We start from the raw sequence: 26,784 nt of genomic DNA, 5'->3' as shown, positions 1-26,784 counted from the left end.
AGCAGCAGCCTTAGTGTTTCATGCCCGTCTCTGGGGTCCACGCTGATAGCCGTGGCTCGCGCCCGTCTCTGAAGCTCATTTAGGTGGTGCTCTGAATCCCCTCTCCTCGTGCACCCCGAAACAATGGTCTCTTGCCTCTTCGGCAGGTCCAAACTTTTTCCCGGACTCCCTCCCAGCTAGCTGTGGTGCGCCAACCCCTTCAGGCAGTGTTCACGCCGCCAACCCCAGTCCTCTCCCTGCGATCCGACCGAAGCCCGAGCCTCAGCTCCCAGCCCCCGCCCGCCCCGGCGGGTGAGCAGACAAGCCTCGGGCTGGTGAGTGCTGGTCGGCACCGATCCTCTGAGCGGGAATCTCTCCGCTTTGCCCTCCGCACCCCTGTTGCTGCGCTCTCCTCTGTGGCTCTGAAGCTTCCCCCACTCCCAACCCCTGTCTCTGCCCGCGAAGGGGCTTCCTGGTGTGTGGAAACCTTTGCTCCTTCACAGCTCCCTCCCACTGGTGCAGGTCCCGTCCCTCTCCTTTTGTCTCTGTTTTTTCTGTTTTCTTTTGCCCTACCCAGGTATGTGGGGAGTTTCTTGTCTTTTGGGAGGTCTGAGGTCTTCTGCCAGCGTTCAGTAGGTGTTCTATAGGAGCAGTTCCACGTGTAGATGTATTTCTGATATATCTGTGGGGAGGAAGGTGATCTCCACGTCTTACTCTTCCGCCATCTTGAAGGTCTTCTCATGACTACTTTTGATGACTACTAAACTTTTAAGTTCATAATGAAATATTGATAGCTGATGAAGGGTAGGCAAGACAGTAAGAGGGGATTTCTTGTAACAATACTTTGAGCTGAAGGAATGAAGCACTAAAGTAGAATTTCATCCACCTGTCAGGCAGGCAGTGGAGCTATTTTGGGGGACACATGGTTTTCACAAATGTCTGGCAGGTCATATGCCTCCTCACCATCACTTAATCATATCAGGGTGCCCTGGGTGCCCCCCTCCACATTGTAGTAATGACACAAATCCATGTGACCTCTTCATTGAATAATCTTTGCTAGAACAACTATCCATATCAACATTAACATTAAGGGAGGAATAAAAGCAGTATAAAATTTGTTAGTTACAAATTTTAAGTCTGCATAAAAATAAAAATAAGGCAATGGCCTAAGATACAAAAAGTTGGCTCACAGAAGGTCTTAGGGTTTCAATTCAATTACAGTAAGACATCTGTCTCTGTTGCTGCGGAATCTGCTCCTTATCCCTTTAGTGCTTTCTTTGCAAACCCAGTAAGCTTCTTAAGAAAAGAGCAGAAAACCACATATGTCAAAATTAGAAAGTGGTAACTACCAGGAAACAAATAATCACAAGGAGACTTTTGTAAATGTTTAAGCTCTCCCTCACGTAAATTGCCTCCTGTTCACTCTCCTTCCATTCTGATGATGTCAGCCAGTTTCTATTCCTTTGGCAGGGAGCCAAAGGGAACACTTGGATAGCAGGGCTGTGTCCTCAATATTCATCTTGGGATATGCAGCTATTTTGCTTACAAAGAGAAAACACAAGGTAAGTGGAGGCCTTATTTATATTGGATCAAGAACATCTGACAACAACAATAACAAATTCCAAGCCTCCACAGATTTCCCACTGTGTCCGCCTGACGCCAAGTAGGCAAAATATCTTGAGTGGGAAATTGTAGAGTCATAGAATGTTGATATGCAAAGATCTTTGGAGATCATTTAGACTACCTACATCCTTCTCTTTTTTGTATATGAGGAAACTAAGACTGGAGAGATTAAGCACACAATTCATTTCCTTTTTTTTTTTTTTTAACATCTTTATTGAAGTATAACTTCTTTACATTGTTGTGTTAGTTGCTGCTGTATAACAAAGTGAATCAGCTATACGTATACATATAACCCCATATCCCCTCCCTCTTGCGTCTCCCTGCCACCCTCCCTATCCCACCCCTCCAGGTGGTCACAAAGCAGCGAGCTGATCTCCCTGTGCTATGTGGCTGCTTCCCACTAGCTTTCCTTTGGTGTATTGGAAATGCAATATAACATGGCCATGTCAAGAGCAGCCACTAGGAGGCATTTGCTATCCCTCCAAAAAACCTTGCTCTCACTCATAAATGCTGTTTTCTCTTCCGTTTCCCAGAATTACCAGAGCCCCGATAGAGCATCTTTCCAACCCACTCCCCTCTTTCATTCCCCTCCCACTTCATTCCTGAGATACAGAATCAACAGTGATGGGAGCGGGGACTCCACGTTAGTGGAAAGTGGGTGACAGGAATGCAATCTTCATCATAGTGTAATAATACAATATAACCACGAGATGGCAGCATAGACTACACAATATTGTTTAAGCATTCTCTTATGAAATGAAAACCACAAACTAAATGATTAGCACTTATGATACTGCAAAATTAAATGAAAAGATTAATAATATAATGCCAAATGATTCAGGCAAAAAGAAAATCCCTGTTATTCAGGAAAATGCAATTATTTACCTTGCGTGAAGATTGAACATAGCATATTTTAAAGCATCTTTTATAGATATAAGAATAGCATTTCGTTTTATCTCTGGGAACGCTAGGCTATAGAGGTGAACACTGGAAAAAGCAACTTTCCAGAGAAAGACAAATATCATATGATATCACTTATATGTGGAACCTAAAAAGATGATACAAATGAACTTATTTACAAAACAGAAACAGACTCACAGACATAGAAAACAAACATAGACCAAAGGGAAAGGGAGGGGGGGCATAAATTAGGAGTTTGGGATTAGCAGGTACAAACTACTATATATAAAATAGATAAACAACAAGGTCCTACCATATAGTAAAGGGAACTATCTTCAATATTTTGTAATAAACTATAATGAAAAAGAATATGAAAAAAAAAGCCTATATATAGGCTGAATCACTTTGCTGTACACCAGACACTAACACAACATTGTAAATCAACTATACTTCAATAAAAATGAGACTTTCCATCAAAATAAAGTGCATGTCATGAGTAATGTATTGAAAGGACATGGGATAAGGAACTAGGAGACTTGGCTCCGGGATGGGATGTGGCACTTAACTGTACGATTTTTAGAAAGCTTCTTAACCTCTCTGGGCTTCCATTTCCTCTTCTGTATTCATTAGGCAAATGGATTTAGATGATTTTTGAAATCCCTGAGGAGACAATCAAATATAGTGGTTAAGAATGTGATCTTTGGCAACAGACTTCCTAGGTGCAAATCCTAATTCTTGCACTTACTAGATGTGTGAACATTGGCAATGGCTGGATATTTTTCTCTGAGTCAGTTACTTCATATGTCAATTCGGGATGACATCACTAGGACCTATCTCTTAGGATTATAGTCAGAATTGATGGGATAATACCATGTGTTTAGCACAATGTCTAGTACATTGAAAATACAAAATTAACATAATTAATGTTAACTGCCAATCTTATTCATCTTTATTAATGTAGTCTTTGCATTTCCAACATCATGACTTTGATCAAAACTACCAGCATTCTCCTAGTCTTCCAGTCTTGAAATTTTGAAGTCATCTTTGACCCCTACCTTTTCAAGGCTTGAATGTTTTTGGTTTGTTTGGTTTTTTGCTTCAGAACTTCTTCTTTTTTTTTTCTTTTTAGTTCCCTTGTCTTCCCAAGGCCACTAGACTGTTTTGCCTCTAACATAAATAAATACCTCAATCAGCCTCCTTGCTCCAAGCTTTCTATTTTACTCTCTTCCGTATGCTTTTGCCAAATTTCTATTAGTGATACTTCTTTTTTCTAACTTTTCTCTGGTTAAAATGTTTTCATATTGTCTATAGGAGAAAGCCTATTCTGTTACATTGGCCTATGTTACTACACCTTTGCAAATACTGTCATCACTGTAGCTTTATTGTAAATAAATCTTAAAATCCTCCAATTTCATTCTTCTTATTCAAAGCTGTTTTAGTTATTCTAGTTCCTTTGTTCTCCTGTATAAGTCTTAGAGTCAGTTTTCTACATCTACAAAATTCTGCTAGGATTTTGATTGGCATTGCATTAAATACATAGGTCAGTTTGGTGAGAATAGACAGCATATGTTGAATCTTCCAATCACAGAGCATGGTATGTTTCTACTTAGGTCTTTTATGACTTCTTTCAATAGTGTTTTATAGTTTTCAGCATCTAGATCTTGTACATATCTTATTAGGTTTAATGCCTAAGTATTTATGTTTTTGGAGTTATTATAAATGGCACTGGTTTTTAAAATTTTGGCTTCCAATTATACATTGCTAGTATATAGAAATATAATTAATTTTTTCCTCAATTAAGAAATTGTGGGAAAATACATAACATAAAATTGATCATCTTAATCATTTTTCAGTGAACAGTTAGGTATGTATTAAGTACATTCAAATTACTGTGCAACCATTAATGCCATTCATCTCCAGAACTCTCTCCTCTTTTGTTTTTAAGACAATTTTTAAAGAGCAGTTAATAGTTCACAGCATTTAAGTTTCCTCCATATCTTTTCATGGCTTGATAGCTCATTTCCTTTTAGCACTGAATAATATTCCATTGTCTGGATGTACCACAGTTTATTTATCCATTTACCTACTATAAAGGACATCTTGGTTGCTTCCCAGTTTTGGCAGTTATGAATAAAGCTGCTGTAAACATCTGTGTGCAGGTTTTTTTGTGGACGCATAAGTTTTCAACTACACTGGGTAAATAAATACCAAGGAGTGTAATTGCTGGATCATATGGTAAGAATCTGTTTAGTTTTGTTAAGAGACCACCAAACTGTCTTCAAACGTGGCTGTACCATTCCATATTCCCAACAGTCATGAATGAGAGTTTCTGTTGCTGCACATCCTTGTCAGCATTTGGTATTGTCATGGTTCCAGATTTTGGCCATTCTAGTAGATGTGTAGTGGTGTTTCATTTTAATTTGCATTTCCCTGAAGACATATGATGTGGAGCATCTTTTTATATGCTTATTTACCATCTGTATAACTTCTTTGGTGAGGTGTCTGTTAAGGTCTTTGTCCCATTTTAAAATTGGGTTGTTTGTTTTCTTTTTGTTTGTTTGTTTGTTTTCTTATTGTTGAGTTTTAAGAGTTCTTTGTATATTTTGGACAATAGTCTTTTATCAGATGTGTCTAGCAAATATTTTTTCCCATATTGTAGTTTGTATTATCATTCTCTTGATATTGTCTTTTTTCTTTTCTCAATATTCAAATTTTTATTATGTGCTTGATGAAAAATTAAAGAACACATTACTTAGTGTTACCCATAATTCTTTTTTTCACACACACTGTATTTTATTTTTACAAGAGATAAATAAACTGACACCAAGCATTGTAAATGGATGACCACAACAAAAGCAACAATGATTGCAATTACCAAACACGAAACACACTCATACTATTGACATTGTCTTTTGCAGAGCAGAACTTTTTTTTTTTTTTTAAAGAGAACATGCTGTGATCAGAGCAGTAATTATTTTTTGGGGGGGGGGTTTGTTTATTTATTTATTTATGGCTGTGTTGGGTCTTCGTTTCTGTGCGAGGGCTTTCTCTAGTTGCAGCAAGTGGGGGCCACTCTTCATTGCGGTGCACGGGCCTCTCATTATCGCGGCCTCTCTTGTTGTGGAACACAGGCTCCAGACGCGCAGGCTCAGTAATTGTGGCTCATGGGCCTAGTTGCTCCGTGGCATGTGGGATCCTCCCAGACCAGGGCTCGAACCCATGTCCCCTGCACTGGCAGGCAGATTCTCAACCACTGCACCACCAGGGAAGCCCCAGAACTTTTTAATTTTAATGAAGTCTAGCTTGTTTTGTTTTTTGGGTTTTTTTCATGGATTATGCCTTTGGTATGGTATCTAAAATGGCATCGCCATAGCCAAGACATCTAGGTTTTCTCCTTTGTTATTTCCTATGAGATTTATAGTTTTGCATTTTATATTTAGGTGTGTGATCCTTTTTGAGTTAATTTTTGTGAAGGGTGGAAGGTCTGTATTCTGCTTGTTTTGGATGACATGTCCTATAAATATCTGTCAAGTCCATCTGGTCTAATGTGTCATTTAAGCCTGCTGTTTCTTTATTCATTTTCTGTCTGCATGATCAATCCATTGATGTAAGTGGGGTACTAAAGTCCTCTACCATTATTGTGTTACTGTCAATTTCTCTGTTAATATTTGCTTTTTATATTTAAGTGCTCTTATATTAAGTGCATATATGTTTATTTATGTTATATCTTCTGCTTGGATCAATCCCTTTATCATTATATAAAGCAGTTCTTTCTCTTTTATTACAGACTTTGTTTTAAAGTCTATTTTGACTGATATGGGTATAGCTACCCCAGCTTTTTTTGTTTGTTTTTTTCCATTTGCATGGGTTGTCTTTTTCTATTCCTTCACTTTCAGTCTATCTGTGTCTTTAGCTCTGAAGTGACTCTTCTGTAGGCAACATATAGATGGGCCTTGATTTTTTTTTTTTAATCCAATCGGCTACCCTGTATTCTTTGATTAGACAATTTACTCCATTGACATTTAAAGTAATTATTGATAAGTATGTACTTATATCCATTTTTTTAATTTGTTTTCTGGCTGTTTTTGTGGTTCTTCTCTGTTCTTTTCTTCTTCTTCTAGTCCACTTATTTGTGGCTTGATGATTTTCTTTAATGTTACATTTGGGTTCCTTTCTTTTTATTTTTTGTGTATCTATTGTAAGTTTTTAATTTATGGTTACCATGATGTTCATATATATATTGACCTGTAACTATATCTACTTGTTTTAAAATGATAGTCTTTTAAGTTCAAACACATACAGGGATTCAGGGTCTTCCTACTCCACCATCTTGACTCTGTCTCTCAAGCCTGCTTTTTATTGTTATTTGTTAGCAGTTCTAAATGATACCAGTAATAGTATGCTCCTCCATGAAAAAAATATTTTGTTAATCTGTTTGAAACAACTGCTGCCATTACTGTTAAGTATTACTCATATGTATATAAATTTAAATTAGCATGTGTTATTAAAGAAGCATTAATAAAGAGTACATTCTGTTTAGAAGTTTATTCAGAGAACTTCCATTTGACAGTTGCTCTAGACCCATGGGAATTCAGCTATTTGTACTCATTTTAAGAATAAGCTTATAAAAGTTTGAAATTACTCAGATTGAAGTTTTGTCTCCAATCCCATTGGTATTACATATTCTTATATTTAAATGTTACATTAAAAATTAATAATGAGAACACATTGACTAAAAAGACAGGGAGAATTAAAGTTACTTTAATTATATCATTGTATGGGAATCACTTGAAAATTCTATCTGTGTTTAAAATTTATAAAAATGAAACAGCATGCTAATTGCAAGGTAGGATATTTTTGTTTGCAAAGTGTATGTTTTAGTTCTTCCATCAGCTACAGCAAAGATGTTGATGACTCTGGTTATAGGTCTATTGAATGTAAGTGTAAAAAGAAGATAAAAATTTGGAAGATCATTGGCAAATTTGTAGAAGTTGAGGCATAAGAACATAAACTAATATTAATTATTTATTATGGTGACAGAAATGTAAATGTATATTCTTTTAAACATATAAAAATGTAGTTAAAAACATTAATCTGTTGCTTTTTCATTTTTATGCTATAATATTTTATTTTTTACTGACATAATGTGAAATTAAAGAAAATTTTTATTGCTTGTATTCTTTTCTGACCATTGTTATTATTATTTTATTTTGTGATTATTACTGAGAATACTTCTATCATATAGAGGAGGCATTGTTGAGAAATTTTCAACTCCATCTGTCAAATAAGCTTGTTATGCCACTGATCCTGACTACCTTACAAAACAGCAATTCTAATCTATTTCTAGGTAAAAACCTAGGAATAGAAAATGAGTGCACATGTCCACTGAAAGACAAATCCATAGCTAGCTTATTTACAACCAAACCCTGGAAACAACTCAAAAGTCCATCAACAGGAGAATGGATAAACTGCGGTGTTTAAGAAAACAATGGACTTCTATACAACAGAAAGTTGATTAAACTAATGGTACACAATGACATGGATGAATATAAAATATTATGTTGAGTAAAATAAGCCAGATACAAGAGTACTTCCCATATTATTTCATTTATAAAAACAGGCAACAATGCTGTGATAAAAAATCTACATTAATAAGACATTAATGTAGTATAAAAATAATAGCTTAATTTTGCTCTTGATAAACACTATTTTCTCCTGACTGTGTTTAGTTCATACTCTTGTTTTCTTTCAGGTGTAGCTAAAGAAAAAGTGAAAGACTGAATCTGTTTTCCATTAGCCTCTGCTTAGACAAATGGCTATAGGATTCCTCTTACAGAGAATCCTGTATCCATCTGCCTGCCTCCTGAGACATGTTCCTTAACATTTCCTTATGATCATACTTTGTATACATTGTTTTAAATGATGAGCCAGTGAATGAGTTTATGACAGTTTAGCAAGGCTGCTACTATTCCTAATAATCACCAGTGACTGTCAGTTGAATATGTATGAAGTCACAGAGCATAGGGCTTGGCATATGGTAAGTGCTTAAATAAATAAATTCTTGATAAAGGAAAAATATAGTCCTAGTTGTTTTAAATACACTGATGTAAGATTTATACACAGTATTACCATTTTCCTCATATGGATATTCTTTTATTGTTTTTGGAGGTCTGACACAACTGTCTCTATGGTAGCAAATATGAACTTGGTGTTTGCTCTCTAAAAACAAATGCATTAATGAAGAAATTGTACATGACACCAATTTTTTCAAATTTCCAAAAGATAATTAGTTTGAGGAGACTGGCTATGCACATCTATTCAGTTTATAAAAAGCTAACTGCAATTCTTTCCTCACAAATATTTCTCTTGCCTTCCTAGAGTCCCATATTTCAGCAGGTGTTTCATTTATATTGGCAAGTTCTCCATTTTGGTCTATATTAGAGTATAGTATAATCAATCCATTAAATATCATTAAGCTATTACAAAGTGTCTGCTAGGTACTTAATTTATATAATTGGAGTAAATGGCCTCTTTGTAACATTTATGACAGGTCACTCAAGCAGAAGAGGAGCCAATGTTACAGAGATTTTTTCACTTGAGATTGTCATTCTCAAACTTCAGTGAGCATGAGCTCACAGGTATTGGCAGACAATAGCCAATATTTAATAATAAATTAAATGGAGTATAATCTATAAAAATATTGAATCACCAGTTTACCCCTGAAACGAATGTAATAATGTAATCAACTATACTTCAATAAAATAAATAAATATAATCCCTATAGGTTTTTCCCTTCCAGGTGATGTGTCTCATTTACTCCACAAAAATCACTATTTTCTGGTCTCTGTGCCAACTTGCAGATGGCATGAGCTAGATGTAAAAGTTGTTTTATGTACAAAGTTAAACTGTCATTGTCACAAGTTAGCAATATCTCAATTTGGCTCACCCCAAATACCATTCCCTAACAAAAGAGCTTAGCTGCTTTACTTATAAATAACTAGAATAACTAACACAAATAAAGTTAATATTTAATGAGCCCTTTCTACCTGTGAAGTACAGCACTAAGGCTTGTTGTTTATCCTCTCATTTGATTCTTGCAACAGTCTTATAAGTGCACATTATTTACTTTCTTTCAAAATGAGGAAATCAAGGCTTAGATAATTTAAGTTACTGATCATAGTTTTAGAGGCAAAGCCAGTTTTGATCCCAAGTCTGTCTTTCCAAAGTCTATGCTCTTAATCAACTTCGTTACTTTCTTTCCATGTCTAGAAGTAGACTATCACATTTTAGTGAATTCGTACCCATTGTGAACCTAGACGACATCAAACATAGTTTCAATTGTTGCAGCTAACTTTATGATATATTGCAATATTAGGCATGGAACATCTCCCATCTTTATTCTTTTTGTAAAATTCTTTTGACATAAAAAAATCAATTTGATTCCTGATGAATTAGAATTTAGTAATCAAACTACCTCCAATTATTTTGTTTGAGATTGCATATAATTTATATATTAATTTGGTAAAATTAACAACTTTACTAGATTTCAAGTCTTCCTAAGACTTGAAATGATTAATTTTCATACATTAAACAAATTTTTATGCCTTTCAGTAGTTTTACATTTCTGACAAATACATTAGGACGGATATATTTCTTACCAAGTTTAATCATAAATATAGATTATAGATAAATACAATTACGTGAATATGTGTGTGTGCATATATATATATATACATATACACACATATATATTTATACACAGTTGAACTCTGAACAATGTTGGGGTTAGGAGTGATGACCCTCCGCTCAGTTGAAAACCCAGCATAACATATAGTTGGCCCTCTGAATACATGGTTCCTCTGTAACAATGGTTCTGCATCCATGGATCTGACCAACAGCAGGTTATGTAGTACTGTAGAAGTTAATGCTGAAAAAAATCTGAGTATAAATGGACCTGTGCAGTCAAACCTGTGTTGTTCAAGGGTCAACTGTATTATAAATTTCTTTTTGGTAGTATAAAGTTTGGGAAATTAGTAATTTCAAAATTCGTATTGTAAAACAGTACAATTTTCCAAGAGGCCCATGACTTGTTGAAAGAAAATCCTTAATATCATGCATATATTTGGACAAATTATCTTTATCTCTATAACTTTATAATTATAGATTTTTATAAAATTGATGTAGCCAGAGAGACAACCTCCATGTTTTTCAAACTAAGAACATAGGAGAGGAGAGGAGCTTCAAGATGGCGGAAGAGTAAGGCGCAGAGATCACCTTTCCCCCCACAAATACATCAGAAGTACATCTACATGTGGAACAACTCCTACAGAACACCTACTGAACGCTGGCAGAAGACCTCAGACCTCCCAAAAGGCAAGAAACTCCCCACATACCTGGGTAGGGCAAAAGGAAAAAGAAAAAACAGAGACAATGAATAGGGACGGGACCTGCATCAGTGGGAGGTAGCTGTGAAGGAGGAAAGGTTTCCACCCACTAGGAAGCCCCTTCGTGGGTGGAGACGGGGGTGGCGGAGGGGGGAAGCTTCAGAGCCACGGAGGAGAGCGCAGCCACAAGGGTGCAGAGGGCAAAGCGGAGAGATTCCCGCAAAGAGGATTGGTGCTGACCAGCACTCACCAGCCTGAGAGGCTTGTCTGCTCACCTGCCAGGGCGGGCGGGGGCTGGGAGCTGAGGCTCGGGCTTCAAAGGTCAGATACCAGGGAGAGGACTGGGGTTGGCTGCGTAAACACAGCCTGAAGGGGCTAGTGAGCCACAGCTAGCCGGGAGGGAGTCCAGAAAAAAGTCTGGAGCTGCCAATGAGGCAAGAGACTTTTTCTTGCCTCTTTGTTTCCTGGTGCGTGAGGAGAGGGGATTAAGAGCACCGCTTAAAGGAGCTCCAGAGATGGGCATGGGACGCTAAGGCTGCTGCTGCTGCCACCAGGAAGCCTGTGTGCAAGCACATGTCACTATCCACACCTCCCCTCCCGGGAGCCGGTGCAGCCCGCCACTGCCAAGGTCCCGTGATCCAGGAACAACTTCCCCGGGAGAATGCATGGGGCGCCTCAGGCTGGTGCAACGTCACACTGGCCTCTGCCGCCGCAGGCTCGCCCCGCATCCGTACCCCTCCCTCCCCCCGGCCTGAGTGAGGCAGAGCCCCCGAATCAGCTGCTCCTTTAACCCCGTCCTAAGCAAAGAACAGACGTCCTCAGGCGACCTACACGCAGAGGCGTGGCCAAATCCAAAGCTGAACCCCGAGAGCTGTGCGAACACAGAAGAGAAAGGGAAATTTCTCCCAGCAGCCTCAGGAGCAGTGGATTAAATCTCCACAATCAACTTGATGTACCCTGCATCTGTGGAATACCTGAATAAACAACAAATCATCCCAAATTGAGGAGGTGGACTTTGGGAGCAATGATATATATATATATTTTTCCCTTTTTCTATTTTTGTGAGTGTGTATGTGTATGCTTCTGTGATTGATTTTGTCTGTAAAGCTTTACTTTTACCATTTGTCCTAGGGTTCTCTCTGTCCGTTTTTTTTTTTCTAGTATAGTTTTTAGCGCTTGTTATCATTGGTGGATTTGATTTTTGGTTTGATTGCTCTCTTCTTTCTTTTTTTTTATTACTTAAAAAATTATTTTTTAATAATTATTTTTTATTTTAATAACTTTATTTTATTTTCTTCATTCTTTCTTTTTTGTTCTCCCTTTTATTCTGAGCCATGTGGAAGACAGGATCTTGGTGCTTCAGCAAGGCATCAGGGCTGTGCCTCTGAACTGGGACAGCCAATTTCAGGATATTGGTCCACAACAGACCTCCAAGCTCCACATAACATCAAATGGTGAAAATCTCTCAGAGATCTCCATCTCAACGCCAAGACGCAGCTGCACTCATCGACCAGCAAGCTACAGTGCTGGACACCCTATGCCAAACAACTAGCAAGACAGGAACACAATCCCACCCATGAGCAGAGAGGCTGCCTAAAATCACAATAAGGCCACAGACACCCCCAAACACACCACCAGACGTGGACCTGCCCACCAGCAAGACAAGATCCAGCCTCATCCACCAGAACACAGGCACTAGTCCCCTCCACCAGGAAGCCTATATAACACACTGAACCACCCTTAGCCACTGGGGGCAGACACCAACAACAACAGGAACTACAAACTTGCAGCCTGCGAAAAGGAGATCCCAAACACAGTAAGCTAAGCAAAATGAGAAGACAGAGAAACACACAGCAGATGAAGGAGCAAGGTAAAAACCTGCCAGACCTAACAAATGAAGAGGAAATAGGCAGTCTACCTGAAAAAGAATTCAGAATAATGATAGTAAAGATGATCCAAAATCTTGGAAATAGAATGGAGAAAATACAAGAAATGTTTAACAAGGACCTAGAAGAACTAAAGAGCAAACAAACAGAGATGAACAACACAATAAATGAAATTAAAAATTCTCTAGAAGGGATCAATAGCAGAATAACTGAGGCAGAAGAACGGATAAGTGACCTGGAAGATAAAAGAGTGGAAATAATTACTGCAGAGCAGAATAAAGAAAAAAAATGAAAAGAATTGAGGACAGACTCAGAGACCTCTGGGACAACATTAAACGCACCAATATTCGAATTATAGGGGTCCCAGAAGAAGAAGAGAAAAAGAAAGTGACTCAGAAAATATTTGAAGTGATTATAGTTGAAAATGTTCCTAATATAGGAAAGGAAATAGTTAATCAAGTCCAGGAAGCACAGATAGTCCCATACAGGATAAATCCAAGGAGAAATATGCCAAGACACATATTGCTCAAACTATCAAAAATTAAATACAAAGAAAAAATAGTAAAAGCAGCAAGGGGAAAACAACAAATAATGTACAAGGGAATCCCCATAAGGTTAACAGCTGATCTTTCAGCAGAAACTCTGCAAGCCAGAAGGGAGTGGCAGGACATATTTAAAGTGATGAAGGAGAAAAACCTACAACCAAGATTACTCTACCCAGCAAGGATCTCATTCAGATTTGAAGGAGAAGTTAAAACTTTTACAGACAAGCAAAAGCTAAAAGAATTCAGCACCACCAAACCAGCTTTACAACAAACGCTAAAGGAACTTCTCTAGGCAGGAAACACAAGAGAAGGAAAAGACCTACAATAAGAAACCCAAAACAATTAAGAAAATGGTAATAGGAACATACATATCGATAATTACCTTAAATGTAAATGGATTACATGCTCCAACCAAAAGACATAGACTGGCTGAATGGATACAAAAACAAGACGCATATATATGCTGTCTACAAGAGACCCACTTCAGACCTAGGGACACATACAGACTGAAAGTGAGGGTATGGAAAAAGCTATTCCATGTAAATGCTAATCAAAGAAAGCTGGAGTAGTAATTCTCATATCAGACAAAATAGACTTTAAAACAAAGACTATTACAAGAGACAAAGAAGGACACTACATAATGATCAAGGGATCAATCCAAGAAGAAGATATAACAATTGTAAACATTTATGCACCCAACATAGGAGCACCTCAATACATAAGGCAAATGCTAACAGCCATAAAAGGGGAAATTGACAGTAACACAATCATAGTAGGGGAATTAAACACCCCACTTTCACCAATGGACAGATCATCCAAAATGAAAATAAATGAGGAAACACAAGCTTTAAATGATAGATTAAACAAGATGGACTTAATAGATATTTATAGGACATTCCATCCAAAAACAACAGAATACACTTTCTTCTCAAGTGCTCATGGAACATTCTCCAGGATAGATCATATCTTGGATCACAAATCAAGCCTTGGTAAATTTAAGAAAATTGAAATTGTATCAAGTCTCTTTTCCGACCACAACGCTATGAGACTAGATATCAATTACAGGGAAAAACTCTGTAAGAAACACAAACACATGGAGGTTAAACAATACACTACTTAATAACCAAGAGATGACTGAAGAAATCAAAGAGGAAATCAAAAAATACCTAGAAACAAATGACAATGAAAACACAACGACCCAAAACATATGGGATGCAGCAAAAGCAGTTCTAAGAGGGAAGTTTAGAGCAATACAATGCTACCTTAAGAAACAAGAAACATCTCAAATAAACAACCTAACCTTACACCTAAAGCAATTAGAGAAAGAAGAATAAAAAAACCCAAAGTTAGCAGAAAGAAAGAAACCATAAAAATCATATCAGAAATAAATGAAAAAGAAATGAAGGAAACTATAGCAAAGATCAATAAAACGAAAAGCTGGTTCTTTGAGAAGATAAAATTGATAAACCATTAGCCAGACTCATCAAGAAAAAAAGGGAGAAGATTCAAATCAATAGAATTAGAAATGAAAAAGGAGAAGTAACTGACACTGCAGAAATACAAAGGATCATGAGAGATTACTACAAGCAACTATATGCCAATAAAATGGACAACCTGGAAGAAATGGACAAATTCTTAGAAAAGCACAACCTTCTGAGACTGAACCAGGAAGAATAGAAAATATAAACAAACCAATCACAAGCACTGAAATTGAAACTGTGATTAAAAATCTTCCAACAAACAAAAGCCCAGGACCAGATGGCTTCACAGGTGAATTCTATCAAACATTTAGAGAAGAGCTAACACCTATCCTTCTCAAACTCTTCCAAAATATAGCAGAGGGAGGAACACTCCTAACCTCATTCTACAAGGCCACCATCACCCTGATACCAAAGCCAGACAAAGATTTCACAAAGAAAGAAAACTACAGGCCAATATCACTGATGAACATAGATGCAAAAATCCTCAACAAAATACTAGCAAACAGAATCCAACAGCACATTAAAAGGATAATACACCATGATCATGTGGGGTTTATCCCAGGAATGCAAGGATTCTTCAATATATGCAAATCAATCAATGTGATACACCATATTAACAAATTGAAGGAGAAAAACCAAATGATCATCTCAATAGATTCAGAGAAAGCTTTCGACAAAATTCAACACCCATTTATGATAAAAACCCTCCAGAAAGTAGGCATAGAGGGAACTTACCTCAACATAATAAAGGCCATATATGACAAATGGTCATGAAGAATCTAGGGGCAAGACAGGAATAAAGACACAGACCTACTAGAGAATGGACTTGAAGATATGGGGAGGGGGAAGGGTAAGCTGGGATAAAGTGAGAGAGTGGTATGGACATATATACACTACCAAACGTAAAACAGAGAGCTAGTGTGAAGCAGCCTCATAGCACAGGGAGATCCGATTGGTGGTTTGTGACCACCTAGAGGGGAGCTGTAGGGAGGGTGGGAGGGAGGGAGACGCAAGAGGGAAGAGATATGGGGATATATGTATATGTTTAACTGATTCACTTTGTTATAAAGCAGAAACTAACACACCATTGTAAAGCAATTATACTCCAATAAACATGTTAAAAAAAAGAACATAGAAGAATATAAATGATATATTATTCAATTACAAGTAGTTTGTGAAAAATATGTGTAGCTGTAGCGTAATCATATATATAAAATTTTCAATAAATTATATATATAAATGTATGTAAAACAAATATATATGTAAATATACCAAGAGAGGTACATGCATTGGTTAAAGGTGAAAGAAAAAATACCCAAAATTTAAATGTATTTTCCAGTGATTAGTGAGATTACAGCAATTTGTTTCCTTTGTGCTTTTCTACATTTTCAATTTTTTTCTACAATTAGGTTGTAATTTTTCTACTATTAAACTGAAATTGCTTTTAGAAGAAAGAAACAAGCTATGAAAATAATAATTGCAAATGAGTACGTTCAAAATGATATGTTGATTCACCTATAATACCCAATAGATTGACTTTATTCCACAGGGAATCTTTTGGTAGCATTGAGGGAGTTTCAATATTATCTTCACAAACAGATTTGAAGATGGGAGGATATAAATACCTTTCCTTCTAAACTGCATTTCTCAAAGAAGATGAATGAGATGAATAATTGTTTTTGACATTTTCGTTCTTGTACTTTAAGAGTTCTTCATGAAAATTTATATTTTATGGCATCTCTGCATCTTCTTATTGGGATTGGGTGAGAATTCAATGCTTTATTTTATTGTCATTATCCTTTCCATGAAATGTGATAGAACATATCATTTTAGTACCAAGAGTTTCTCAGGAGCTGTCAAAATATCTGAAAAAATTTTGAAATGATTTAACTACCAAATGGAACAGGCAGCAATCCTGAACTGAACAGTTAAATAAACATTATGTTCAAGCCTCTGAACCCCTAGGGATACAAGCTATATATTTGTAGAATGAAGATTTGAATTGGTGATATTACATATAGAGTTTGTGTGTTTAACCGTTATACTCTACTAGTTAACTAAATAGCAAAGAGGAGTCATAGACTGTGGGCAGGTGTGCCTTAGAAAACCCAGTGCGCTACAGATGAGAATCTTAGAACAAGGTCATAAAGTGGTTTAGGCGTTGTCATTTAGTAATTTAGAGGTGGAATTGAGACTCAAAGCTTCAGAAATTTTGTTACATTTTTGTGAACATTTTCTTTGCCAGGATAATGAGTTATGGAACCAATCTATTTAATAGTTTGTGTCTGTAAAAGTGGAATTCATTCTAGCCTTTACTGTACTGTCACAGAATCCAGAAGATTTTTCCAACAGTGAAGAATCATAGGGTTATGGAGTTTTAAGGGCAGTCTATGCCTTTGTCTTCAATCCGGTTCTTGTTTAGATTGTTACTTCTCTGGAGATAGGCAGAAAGAAGGAGTTCACCACATCTGCCCCAAGCCATACCTCATTATTGTATTCTAGGCAGAATGTAAAATGTAGATAATCTGCTACTTTCAGTGATATGACAGCAGTGTGCTTGCTCAATGACTACTGCCAATGTTACCAGCCTCTCATTTTGTACTTTTTAAGTCTAATCTTAATCTCAAACAAATTTTCTCTTTTCCTATTGCTTATGAAGTTTGCAGAAGTGCTTTCCTCAACATAGCCTCCCTTTTTAAAGGAAAAAAATAACAAACAAAAGAAAAAAACAACCCCCCCCCACAAAACCTCTATGCGCATTTCTGTAGAAAATACCCCAATTCTTCTATATATTTACTGTTCAAATATTATTCTTGTCAGAACTGAATTCACAAACCCTATCTTCCTCAAATTTTCTACATTGTTTCCTTTTTTTGAATTACAATGCAGGCACTTAGAGAAAATGTTTCAGGCTAGCATAGACATGGCAGTGAAATCTTCATCTACGTTCTGCAGAGTTGGTGACTAGGATATAGAAATAAAAATTTGTGCTGGAATGACTCCCATGTGGTTGGACATGTCATAAAAGCCAGGGAACTGTGAATCCAAGTCTTATTCCCTTGCATGGTTATATACTTAGATCAGCTGTTTCTAAATGGCTAGATCCTTCTTTAGATAACCGAGGCAGGGATTTGGATGCACAGAACACATTTTATATTCAGAAATGTATACAATTTGTCACTGATAAAATGCATTGTGATGATGTGGACTTAGGTTTATCCCTCTGGGTTTCCACAGGATCTAGCCTTCTCATTTGCTTCACAGAATTGTAAAATTAACAGGCACATTTGTAATTTGGGGCTCTTTTCTGCCTTACCTATCTTCATGCTAGCCATTGCCTACCAACGTGTTTCATCTTTTCTCCTCATTTGATTTGGGTGTAAACAAAATTTTAATTTTTACTATTTAAATTGAATCCAGATATTCAAAACAGTAAACACTGGCTATTCTTTCCACTTTGGTGTTTTTTGTAATGTTACATTCTACCCTGACTTTAATAGTCTCACTTGTAATCTCAAAAAGGACAGGGAAGGAAAATCATTATAATTGTTTTAGAATTATGTGCTTCTGACATATTAGAAACATTCTTGGTTAACTGCATGATAATTGTCTACACTGGCATGTAGAGTCCTAGCTCTTAGATTCTTCCCAAATCTGCAGATAAGCTGGTTAATATCTGTTCTTTTCTCTCTTCTTAAAGGAGGGGTTATTTTAACATCATTGGTAAAACACAGAGTTACAGTTTTACAGTGTGGGTGAGCTAGGAATGACAGTGTTCTAGCTTAGGAGACACAAAATAAATGTTTGATGATTATGTTCACATATTAGAATTTATTGAGTAAAACTAAAAAGAGTCTATTTGAAATTTGGTGTTGTTTTGAGGAATGTATAACCAAAAGAGTCTATTAGGAATTTGGGGTAATTTTTGATGAATACATAATCAAACATAATGATAATGGATAGGAAACAGCAAAAATGAAATTTTAACTTACTGTCTTACTACTCTACCCATTAATGTCTTAGTAGGAAATGATACATATCCATTGTACAAAGATATAGTCTAGTTTTTTGGTTCAATAGAAAAGTTACAATTGAGTTCTTGAGAAATGGTGAAAACACTTTTGAACCTGCACCAGTCTCACTTTCTAGAGACTGTAGAATAAAATGTATTACATATTTTTTATTCTTAATTTTGTAGAATATTTCACTGTTAATACATTCAGTTTTAAGGTATTTATGAGTGACAAGTTATGGACTAAATCAAATGGTGTCCACAGCCTGTTCCATAAACCTTTTAGGTAAATATATATTTGAAAAACCTTTAAAAAAAACTCCTTCCTCTTCAGAATTCTTTATAATATACTTAACACTCTTCAGCGTGTTTTAAAAAAGAGAGACCTTTTACCTTCATATTTGTTCAGTAAGGGGCATCTGAAATACAGAAATGTGACACTGCAATCCAATATAAGTTTTCAATTAACCTTGATTAATTTTTTTCATTTCATTTCTCCATTGCAGTGATCAGCCTGAGTGACTATGATAGAAGCAAACAAGACACGGTGACTGAGTTGGTTCTCACAGGGCTTATATAGATCTTCTAGGGCTGCAGGTCTCCTGTTCCTGGTGTTCTTGGTCACCTCCCTCACCACTGTGGTGGGCAACCTTGGACTGATTTTTCTCATCTGGAAGGACCCCCATCTTCACAACCCCATTTACTCATTCCTTGGCAGTTTAGCCTTTGCAGATGCTTGTTCTTCATCTTCTGTAATTCCCAAGATGTTTATACATTTTTTATCAAAAAATCATGTGATACCTTTCCTTGTATGGTCCAATTTTATTTTTTTAGGTCCAGTGCCACCTCAGAATGTTTCCTCCTGGTAGTGATGGCCTATGACTGCTATATAGCCATATGCAACCTCTTGCTTTATCCAGTGGTGATGTCCAACAGACTCTGTATTCAGTTTATAGCTGTTTCATATTTCATTGGTTTTCTACATTCAGCAATTCATGTGGGTTTGTTATGTAGATTAACTTTCTGCAGGTCCAATGTAATACATTATTTCTACTGTGAAATTTTACAACTGTTCAAAATTTCTTGCACTGATCTTACAGTTAACACACTTCTGGTTTTTATCTTTTCAGCTTTTATGCAAGTCTTCAGTTTTATGACCATGATGGTTTCCTACGCCCGTGTCCTCTTCGCCATCCTGAAAAATAAGTCTGAAAGGGGCAGGGGCAAAGCCTTCTCCACATGCAGTGCTCACCTGCTCTCTGTTTTCTTGTTTTATGGCACTTTTTTCTTCATGTATGTGCATCCTGGGTCTGGGCCCTCTGGAGATCACGACAAAATGTATTCTGTATTTTATACAATAATGATTCCCCTACTAAATCTTTTTATTTACAGCCCGAGGAACAAAGAGGTTATACGTGCCTTGAGAAGAATAATAAAGAAATGAATAGTTGCTAGACAAGTTTCAAACTGCTTCTTCTTTACTGTCTGCTGAAAAAAGCCCCCAGTCCTAAAGATTAGCCATGACTATGCCATTTCATCAGAGGGCTAGTGGTCATTGTGGTCCACGGCTCTGTGTGAAGGAACCCAGCTTCCTATTATGTTTACTTGGATATGGGGCCAGTGAAAGTTTGGTAATCTTACCTATAACTAGCTCATTTAGAAACACTGTGCTCCATTTTTGTTTAAGCATTTAGTTTATGCAAATTAGCTATTTTCCTGGGACTTTAAACATTCTAGATAGTAATTGACAGTTTTACTGAGAAATAGCTGTGAGGCTGGCATACAGGGTTAGTCACTTAGTTCCTGAGTGAGCCTAGCTCACTGCTCTGGACCTACAAAGTAATAAGGCTTCACTGTTCTCTGCCGTACACAGTAACTCCAGCAGATTGATAAAAATAAAAGTGCTTCTTGACAGAATATATTCCTGAGAAGAAATGTACTGTTTAGTGATAAAGGAAAAAGTAAAAAGTTCTAAAAATTTGGTGGATCTTAGGAAGACAAATGGAAGCTGGCATGAATTGAATTAAAGAATGGAGCATCAAAATTAACCACAGTTCATATGTATAACTCCACATACTGTTTTTTATAAGGGATAGTGCATGTAGCATGATATCCCATAACTTATAAGTTTAGGAATATCTGAGTGTAATAAGAAGCAATTTCAGAGATCAGCCTTGATTGCATTACTGTTCCAATCAATTTTAGCAGAAGCTGACTGGGAAGAAGGCAGGGAACCTAGATCAGAGTCAAGAACCTGGTTTAGTATGTAAAGATATGGATGAAAACTTGTGTCAATGAATTCCCTACCACTAATGTACTTCAGTTTGGGATGTGATCACTTAAATATATATACATACCCCAATTTATTTTAGAAGTATTAAATAGACATAAATGATTCAACTCCTCTGTTAGCAAAACATGTTCCTTGGACAATCTGTTTTTTCTTAGCACATTCACTTAGGAAAGATAATTATACAAAATGAGAATGTAGTTTAAATTGTTTAAGAATAAAAATATGCTTGCTGTTCTAGTATTTTAAAAACACTTTAGATCTCAATAGTTCCAACAAACATACTAAAAGTATTATCTAAAAGTGTAGGCATATGGTAAATTTATTTTATCACTTAAATTTAGCATACAAGCATTAATGGAAAAATTCAACTTGTTTGTATGGTCTCAAGATTAATTCAAATTGGTCCCCAATAACAAAATTTATTTTAAAAATATCCCACATGATTAAAAACTATCTGTACTTGTAGGCGATTTTCAACAATTTCAGTCTTTGCAACTCATCTTGTAAACTAAATTGGTTTCCTTAACATTTTAATTTTCTTTTTGAGTAAAATCTTTTTCTATAATTTACTATTGGTCTTTTAAAAGTAAATACTAAATACTTTTTATTATTTATGTACATGTAAATACATTTATTTCTTAATGTACATGGTACAACATGTTTTATTTGAAGTGTTTGCAAAAGCAACTACAGTAGTCTCCCCTTTTCTGTGGGGAAATACGTTCCAAGATACCCCGTGGATGCCTGAAACTGCTGATAGTACTGAACCCTGTTTTCTGTTCATGTTTTCTACCCACAACTTTAATGTCTTTTCCAGCTTAACTAAGCATTTATCACACACTGTGCCTGTAACTTTTGCAGTTTGAGGTGCAACAGCAAAACTAGCAAGAATTTATTTCTCTTTCTTCACAATTTAACGAACAGAAGATTTGTTCTTACCATAGATGTTAGCAGCCTCAGCCTATGATTTTTTTTCTTTCCTATTAAGTTGAGAACTTTCATATTTTCACTTAAAGGAAGCACTTTATGGCTTTTCTTTGGCAATTTCAAATTGCCAACATCACTACCCTTGTGCTTCAGGGCCATCATTAAGTAAAATGAGGGTTACTTGAAAACAAACACTGCAATACCGCAAAAGTCAATCTGATAACCCAGACAGCTACTAAGTGACTAAGGGCAGGTAGTGTATACAGCGTGTATGCTAGGCAAAGAGATGGTTCACATCCCGGACAGGATGGAGTAGGACGGTGTGAAATTTCATCATGCTACTCAGAATTGGTGTACAATTTCAAACCTATGAATTGTTTATTTCTAGAACCATTTAATATTTTCAGAACATGATTGACCTTGGGTATTGGAAACTGTGGAAAGCAAAACTGTAGATAAGGGGGAACTACTGTATATGTTATGATATCTTAATATCTTTTCAATTGCACAAGTAATACATGATTTTATCAGGATTATTTTCAACAAAATTCCAGCTATTATACACATTAAGTTGAACTTTAGTAGTTTCCTCCAGTTTGATGGCCCCCTGAGGAATTGACATTTATACAATCTTGCAATGTCAACTCAGGAGATGCATCAACTTGGGATAAATTAGATCCTAGCTAGGGTTGGTATGAACTGATTGCTGATCTGAAATATTCCTAAGTGTGTTGTATGTCAAGTATCTCAAAATTGTTTATTGTACAGTCTGTATTTTATGGAATGCAGCTGCACTAAAAAGTGGATGTGAGGCAAATGTCCTTCTAAGTGGTGGGTGACAAGCAAGTTATTTATGCTGAGAGACTGCAGACCCTCCCTGCACCTTCCTTATGCTGAGTGATCTGTACTTAGATCAGTTTGCATTCAGTGAATGACTTTGGATCAAAAAGTCTACAAATAATAAATGTGGGACAGAGTGTGAAGAGAATCCTCCTACACTGTTGATGGGAATGTAAATTGGTGCAGCCACTATGGAAAACAGTATGGAGGTTCCCTAAAAAACTAAAAATAGAGTTACCATATGATCCAGCAATCCCACTCTTGTTCACATACCTGGAAAAGACAAAAGCTCTAATTCAAAAAGATACATGCATCCCAATGTTCATAGCAGCATTATTTACAATAGCCAAGACATGGAAGCAACCTAAGAGTTCCTCAACAGATGAATGGATAAAGAAGATATGGTATATCTATTTATCTATCTATCTATCTATTTATCTATCTATCTAGATATACCATATATATATTTATAATATATATATTACTCAGCCATAAAAAAGACAAATAATGCCGTTTGAAGCACCATGGATGGACCTAGAGAACATCATACTAAGTGAAGTAAGTCAGACAGAGAAAGACAAATATATGGTATCACTTATATGTGGAATCTAAAAAATAGTATAAATAAACTTATTTACAAAACAGAAAGAGATTCATAGACATACTTATGGTTACCAAAGGGGAAGTAGCAGGGGAGGGATAAGCTGGGACTATGGAATGAATAGATGTGCACTACCATATATAAAATAGATAACTGGTTACAGCCGCAGCAAGATGGCGGAGTACAAGGATGTGGAGCTCACCTCCTCCCACAAATATAACACAAATACACCTACAAATGGAAAAATTCTCACAGAACACCTACTGAACACTAGCAGAAGACCTCAAACACCTGAAAGGACAAGAAAGATCTCCATGTAAGTGAGTAGGATGAAAGAAAGAAAAAAAAGGAAGTGGGATGGGACCTGTGCCCCTGGGAGGGAGCTGAAAAAGAGGAAAGGTTCCCACATCCTGGGAAGACCCTCACTGGTGGGGAGATTAGCCAGGACAGAAAGGGAGCTTCAGAGGCTCAGAGGAGAGCGCAACAACTGGGTTGTGTCACGCAGAACAGAGAGAGCTACACAGACAGTCGTGCCACCACCCTGCACACCCCAGACTGAGATGTGTGTCCGATGGTACAGGGGGCGATGGGTGCTGAAACGTGGGGCTCAGAGGACAGATCTGGGGAGAGGACTGCTATTGGCTGCGAGAGACAGCCTGAAGGGGCTGGAGTGTGGTATGGCTGCAAGCAGGGGTGTTTGTGGAAGAAGCCTGGGCCCATCAAAGAAGCGAAGCTCCATTGTTAAGTGGCACATGAAAGGGAGGGGCTACCATAATAGCCTCTTTCTCCACATGCCGGCTCCTGCCTTAGTGGCTCCCATGCCCCAGCCACTGCCTCAGGGGCGCCCACCTTTGTGGGCTCCTGCACCCCAGCCACTGCCTCAGCAGGCTCTCGTGCCCCAGCCACCACCTCGGGGGCTCTTGTGCCCCAAGTGCTGCCTTGGTGGACTACTGCACCCCAGCCGCTGCCTCAGCAGGCTCCAGGAGCAGATGCCAGTGGGTTGCCCATGCCCATAGGTGGGGCTGAAACCACAGCTGAACCCCAAAGGCCACGTGACTTAGGAAGCAAGGCTGAAATCTCTCCACACAGCTGTGTGAGCCACAGATTTACACCTCTGCTGCTGGCTTTGTAAATTCAGCACCTGCAAGACATCCAAGTGGATAATGGGTGTTCCCGTGGCTGGGTAGGTTCTGGCCTTAGCAGCTATGGGCTTTGTGGGCACATGCACATGGGAACTGGGCCGGGCCAGGGTCTGAGCTGCCTCCATAGCTCCCACAGTGGGTCCAGGTTCATGACTACTGTCGTCCTGGGACCTGACTTCAGTGGACCTGTGATGGTGGCTTTGTGAAAACAACACCTGAGGGACACCAGGACCAATTGCCAGCATTCCCAAGGTTGAGATGGGGCCAAGGGCAGTGCCAATAACAGAGTATTTTGTGAGCCCACACAATGGGTGACTCCACAGAACACACTCACTAGTGAACAGCTCTGACAGAGGAATACTCAGTGGCTCCTCTTCCAGTGGGAGCCTTCCAATCCCAGCTATCTCACACTGCAGCTCAGAAACACAGCCTAGAAACAGATCTAGGGGCTTCTACTCCAACAACTAGGGAACAGACCCAGCCCCTGACAGGGCAGTGACAACCACAGAGCAAAGGGGAGGCCTTACACAATATCCAGTGCAGGCTCTGGTCACCACAACACCAGTAACACCTCCTATCAAGAGGATAATGACCAGCATACACTGAGGAAAGAGGTGGCAGGCATTCACACTGAAAACAGCCCTTGCACCAAAAAAATTAAACCCATACAGGCTACACAGGGATGCTCCCACACAAAAATAGCCATCCAAGACCAAGTAGATAACTGTTTCTCCTAAACTTATAGAGCAAGAGAAATACAAGTAAAATGAAGAAGCAGAGGAACCACTCTCAATTAACTCTCCCCCGAAAGAACAATCAATGAAACAGACCTCTTCAGTCTAATAGACACTGAGTTCAAAAAGAGATAATGAAAATAGTGAAGGAATTAAAAAGGGCTATTGATAGAAATGCAGATTACTATAAAAAGGAATTAGAAACTATAAACAGGAACAAAGAAAAATTAGAGAACTCATTCACTGAGGTGAAAGCTGAACTAAAGACAATGAATAGCAAAATGAATAATGAAGAGGAACAAATAAGTGATGTGGAAGATAGAAATAATGGATATTGCTCAGTCAGAACAGCAGACAGAAAGCCAAATGAAAAAAAATAAATAAAAGCAATATAGGAGACCTATAGGATAATATAGAGTATGCCAGTCTACAGATAGTAGGGATTCCAGAAGGATATACAAGAGAAAAGGGGATTGAAAATGTATTTGAAGAAATTATGGCTGAAAACTTCCCAAACCTAAAGAAGGAAACAAATATCCTGGTCCAGGAAGCATATAGGGTCCCAAACAATATAAACCCAAACAGACTTACACCAAGACATATCGTAATAAAAATGGCAAAACTTAATGCTAAAGAGAGGACTCTAAAGGCAGCAAGAGAAAAACAAAGAGTTAATTACAAGGGAGCCCCCATAAGGCTATCAGTTGATTTCTCTACAGAAATGTTGCAGGCCAGAGGGAGTGGCAAGATCAAAGTCCTGAAAGGGAAAAATCTGCAACCTAGGATACTCTACCCAGCAAGATTATCATTGAGAACACAGGGAGAGATAAAGAATTTCCCAGACAAGCAAAAACTAAAAGAATACAGCAGTAGTAAACTTATCCTAAAGGAAATATTGAAAGGTCTTCTCTAAATAGAAAAGAAGTAAGAATCTATAGGAAAGAGAAAATCATAATTGGAAAATAAATCATTTAAATAAGCCAGTAGACAGACGAAAAAAAATTGAAAACTTTCTGTGAAAGTGATGATAACCACAATGAAGAGTAAAAGGGTGAACATGAAGATATAAAAAAGGACATCAAAATCATAAAATGTCAGGAAGGAGAGTAAGAAAATGTAGATTTTTTTCCCCCTAGAATGCGTTTGAGCTTGTATGACTACCAGTTTAAGCAGGCAGATATAGGAAAGGGTTAATATACTTGAAAAACAGGGTAACCTCAAATCAAAAACATACAATAGATTTACAGAAACCAAAAAGAAGAGAACATAGGCATAATCCAAAAGAAAATAATCACAAAAGAAAAAAGAAAAAGAAAGGGACAAAGAAGAAATATAAAATCAATGGGAAAATAAGGTTTAAAATGGCAATAAATACATATATCTATTAATAATTACCTTAAGTGTCAATGGACCACATACTCCAATCAAAAGACACAG

General features: G+C 37.3%; 1 pseudogene; it reads left to right on the top strand.

Annotated features, from left to right (window-relative positions):
• The first annotated feature begins 10,747 nt into the window (after positions 1 to 10,747).
• LOC114237085 (olfactory receptor 5AC1-like) lies at positions 10,748 to 20,254 on the top strand (annotated as a pseudogene).
• Positions 20,255 to 26,784: the final 6,530 nt, after the last annotated feature.

Source organism: Balaenoptera acutorostrata, chromosome 4, assembly GCF_949987535.1.
Source record: "Balaenoptera acutorostrata chromosome 4, mBalAcu1.1, whole genome shotgun sequence".
NCBI classification, from domain to species: domain Eukaryota; kingdom Metazoa; phylum Chordata; class Mammalia; order Artiodactyla; family Balaenopteridae; genus Balaenoptera; species Balaenoptera acutorostrata.
Note: the sequence above shows the minus strand (reverse complement) of the source record. Positions and strands in the feature narration are given on the sequence as shown.